Raw genomic sequence first — 4,595 nt, forward strand, 5'->3', positions numbered from 1 at the left:
ATTCCCCATCCGGCAGAGCGCCGGCGAAGGCTCCAAGTTGGGATCTCGCGGATACAGAAGGTTACGGCGGTGGAATTAGGTTCTCGTTGGCTCCCCTGATGTTTTCGGGGTACATGGGTATATATAGGAGGAAGAAGTAGGTCGGTGGACGCCCGAGGGGCCCACGAGGCAGGGGGGGCATGCCCAGTAGGGGGGGCGCCCTCCACCCTCGTGGCCGCCTCGACTGTTGCTTGACTTCCACTCCAAGTCCTCTAGATCACGTTTGTTCCAAAAATCACGCACCTGAAGGTTTCATTCCATTTGGACTCCGTTTGATAGTGCCAAAAATGATATAAAACTGTAAAGTAAAGCCCATAAACATCCAAAACCGGTAATATAATAGCATGGAACAATCAAAATTATAGATACGTTGGAGGCGTATCAAGCATCCCCAAGCTTAATTCATGCTCGTCCTCGAGTAGGTAAATGATAAAAACATAATTTTTGATGTGGAATGCTACCTAGCATAATTCTCAATGTAATTTTCTTTATTGTGGCATCAATATTCAGATCCAAATGATTCAAAATAAAATTTCATATTTACATAAGAAATAATAATACTTCAAGCATACTAATCAAGCAATCATGTCTTCTCAAAATAACATGGCTAAAGAAAGTTATCCCTACAAAATCATATAGTCTGGTTGTTGCTCTATCTTCATCACACAAAGTATTTAATAATGCACAACCCCGAAGACAAGCCAAGCAACTGTTTCATACTTTAGTAATCTCAAACTTTTTCAACTTTCATGCCATACATGAGCGTGACACACGGACATAGCACTATACACTACCAGAAACTGTACTTTTCCCGACGGCCGGAGAACCACAGGAAAATACTGATTACCGTCAGGAAACTATTTCCTGTCGGTCAGCCGACAGGCAATACCCGTCAGGAATAGAGCGACAGGGAAATGCACTAATGCCTGACGGTAGACCGACAGGAATTATTTTCCTGACGGTTATTCCTGACAGCCACTCTCAGGAAAAAGTTTGATCCGTCAGGTTTAGAAACAAACCTTTCCTTGCGGCCAACCGACAGGAAAACATGCATTTTCCTTACGTGGTAGGCTCTCGGGAAAAATGGGACAAGAATTTGCAAGGTGTAATTAACAATTCCAAAATGTATCTATAAATGATCCAATCACCATGATCCACATCATACCTCTGTGCATGCATCCAAAATCAGTGTATACATAGCAGATATCTATCCATTAAACCATGATCTGACATCTTGTTATAGACAAGTGAAAAGTTTACTTGCTCAAAAGCAATAACATAACAGTTGTACACATCCATACACGCACCACTCCAAATTTTCATCCATCACCTAGATACATATCAGTTCATAAGTTTCCAATTCATCTAGACTACCAATCATGTTCTCAAAATCATTGCAGCATACAGCGTTGCCCTTGCCTACATGGTTGTGCATAGAACCGTCCTCCAAAAGCTAACATGAGATGAATGGGTGTTCCCTTGCAAAGTCATGTACAATATCAATGAGAAATAATATTGAAAAATTCAAGAGATGATGAGCAACATCAAGTAGATACAGAATCAATAGAACATACATCATAGTGTGCATACTACCGTCCATACCTACAATATTGATGCTCTCATTACTGTTAGCATTAAGAAAATTATGTTGTAAGGTGCTTAGAAACACAATCTGTTCCACTTGTTGATAATTTAAATACCAATACACTTCATTGAGAAAAACACTTGGGCTAATCAAGATAGAAGAAACAAATGTCACTTAGTATTTTCTTTGTAAATTTGAGATATGGCATATGGCAGCACAACAATCATTGATTGTTATACTATATTTTAGTGCTTTTATGAAAAATGAATAAGAGTAATTAACACTAAAAATGCACCAGTAGTTTCAAGTTGGACCTTGCGCCCATTAGGACGCATTCTTGTCCGGTAGCAGGGCTGGTACGCGATAGAGTTGACGGACGACACATGTGGAGCTATTAAAATAAAAGAGGAACTGAATTGGTGGAGAGCTTAATACATTAATCCCTGCTATTATGTGCCAGTATGAGAAAACAGATCTAAACATGTTCTGCAGATCATGGACTTGAACTCTACAAGTGCACTACAAATGACAATACTGTGACCGGCTACAGTACAAAGAAGATAACAATTGCAGAGTATTGAAGTTATACTTTCTTATACATTTTTTACCAGAACAAACTGAACCCCGGACACAGAGGGTGAGAGAGGAACCCGATGATGGATTGGAGCTGCCTCTCGTGGCGGCCTGGATGGGGAGCGAGGCGAAGCCATGCAGGGAGAACAGGGAAGGCATCAAGGAGGATCACGCAGAGGCCCTCTTTGTACTCCCCTCATCGTAAATAACTAATGCATCAAATAAGTAATGGAAACAGCAAATAAGAAGGTAACAACCAACACATAATAGTATTTGAGATAATCACCACATCAAGACAAGCACCCATACTGCCGAAGTGTGAGAGATACCTGAGATAGGTTTTGCTTGTCATGCTCCAACTCCTTTGTCCATCCATTTTGACCACAAAACTTTGCCGCATCCACATACTCTTTCATCATTTGGTTCAAGAAAGCTTGCTTGACAACCTGAATTTAGAACCCAATGAGAAATTGATCTTGCTTTCTCTGTCTCAAAGTGATACACACTCATCGATTCACCAGCAGGAAGGCTTAACGAAAGAAATAGGGAAATGACAAAAGAGGCCATAACATCCGTACGAACACCAACAATCTTAAATCCACACAAAGATGTTACCTTTGAGATTGCCCAGCGAACCAACCAAGTGTTTCTAGTAGATGATGCCGTACCCTTCTTTCCCGTAAAATAAGCAAAAAAAAAGAATTGTGGCATACTTCATATACACATTCTCATGATCCATCTATCTGATAGTGTAATCAATAACTTGGTAGATAGCACAAAGACATAGAAAACAAGTAAAACAAATGCAACATTCATCACTTCCGTCAGAGATATTATATTCTGTTTTTAGTACTAATCTGTGTTGGGCCAATAATAACCTATGGAGTAAGTCAGTGTGCTAAGTTCCAGAAACAAAATCAGCTTGTGTTGTTTTCAAACAAGCAGACAAGAAGTCGGGTTTTTGGAGGGCACACCCATCTGAAGTTGACAAGTGCTTTTTTAACACATACTGTGCTGCATATTCATTGATTCAGTGGGAGAAAGAAAACAGAAAAGGCCAATATAAACACACAACATTGAGATTCATATGCAATAAATCAGTTCAGAAAGCACGCACCTTTCCTTTCTCCACTTGGATCTTCAGGTTTCTCCATGGTTATGGAGATGCTATAAATCACAGAAGAGGAGGGGCACACAACCAGGCCAAGAGTTCCAAGAAAAACAGAGGGTTTCTTAATTCTCGAAGAGTTCCTGAAAGTACATAGCTAGCATAAAAATTATATGGACAAGAACCTTTTCAGTTTTTCAATGAAATCAAAAAATGAGAGTACTAACAGTACACCTAATAGTAGCACCTACAAAACTGTAGGAGTAGATACGAGAAAACAAAGCCCTTTAAACTGAATATAATCAACACACTCCAAACATATGCAAATGGCCCTTATTTTCTCACTCATGCGGCTAATCCTTTGAGCATTGGGCAAAAAAAAGTAAATCAAGATCCTGCCACCCGAGACCTAGATTAATTATAAATAATTTGTATGAACAGCTAAAGATCCTAATTGTTGTTTTTGGAGGACCATGGTTGAGACTTACCACAAGAAAACAGATCAGTTGCTGTCATGTCAGAAGAATAGGGGCATCTTGATGCATGTACATGGGATTGACTCGGATCTGGAGGAGGAGGGAGCATGGGGTGCAAGCAACGCGTAAAAGGCAGCCCTGTTGGATAGGGCCAAGGGTGGTCGGATGCGGCGGCAGACGGAGGTAGAGGCAGAGCGGCGATGGATGCTGGGGAGATCGAAGGCGAGCGGGGCTAGCGGATGCAGGTTGACTCGGGCGGCAGTGGAGGTGGTGAGCGATGGTTTGCGGTGGAGGTCGGAGGAGCGGATGGCAAGCAGCACTGGAACGAGTTACCTGTGGAGGACGGCGGCAACTGTCGCGAGGGAGTCGGAGGAAGGCGGCGGCCATGGAGCAGAGGAGACGGGCAAAGAGGAGAAGTGGGGAATATTTCCAGAGCCTTCTCCTTATCTTTCTGGTTTTTTTTGGCTGTCGGCCCATACAACACAGGAAAAGGAAAAATAAGCGCCAAAGGGCAAAGAAACCGCGCGGCCTCAGATTTTTCCGCGCCAGGCCTGTTTTGCGGTGGTGCTATGGCGGGCTGGGCTTAAAATATTTTTCCCGTGGGCCGGATAACTCACAGGAAATAACATTATCCCGAGAGGCATAGCAAGGCCCACATGAAATAGGTTATTTTCCCCAGAGTCAAAATTTGCCCGCCAGGAATATTTCTATTCCTATGAGGGGCTTCGGGCCTCACAGGAAAATAGGCCACTCACAGGAAAAGTGCGGTTTCTGGTAGTGATAAGTGGAAAAGAATGGTGGTTGTGGAGAAGAC

The 4,595-nt window shown here is 42.3% G+C and overlaps 1 long non-coding RNA gene across 3 annotated transcripts; it reads right to left on the reverse strand.

The window, feature by feature from the left end:
• Positions 1 to 1,236: 1,236 nt before the first annotated feature.
• On the reverse strand, positions 1,237 to 4,216 carry LOC119363547. Of its 3 annotated transcripts, XR_005174025.1 has the most exons (5): positions 3,794 to 4,216; positions 3,315 to 3,448; positions 2,527 to 2,643; positions 2,233 to 2,406; positions 1,237 to 1,517 (listed from the first exon to the last, which is right to left on the reverse strand). It is a non-coding gene; the product is annotated as an uncharacterized LOC119363547 (long non-coding RNA). The 3 variants fall into 3 exon arrangements; XR_005174026.1 differs by lacking the exon at positions 1,237 to 1,517 and having other exon boundaries at positions 1,527 to 2,406; positions 3,315 to 3,462; XR_005174024.1 differs by lacking the exon at positions 1,237 to 1,517 and having other exon boundaries at positions 1,527 to 2,406; positions 3,794 to 4,213.
• Between the last annotated feature and the right edge of the window lie 379 nt (positions 4,217 to 4,595).

The sequence above is a fragment of the Triticum dicoccoides genome, chromosome 2B, assembly GCF_002162155.2.
Source record: "Triticum dicoccoides isolate Atlit2015 ecotype Zavitan chromosome 2B, WEW_v2.0, whole genome shotgun sequence".
NCBI classification, from domain to species: domain Eukaryota; kingdom Viridiplantae; phylum Streptophyta; class Magnoliopsida; order Poales; family Poaceae; genus Triticum; species Triticum dicoccoides.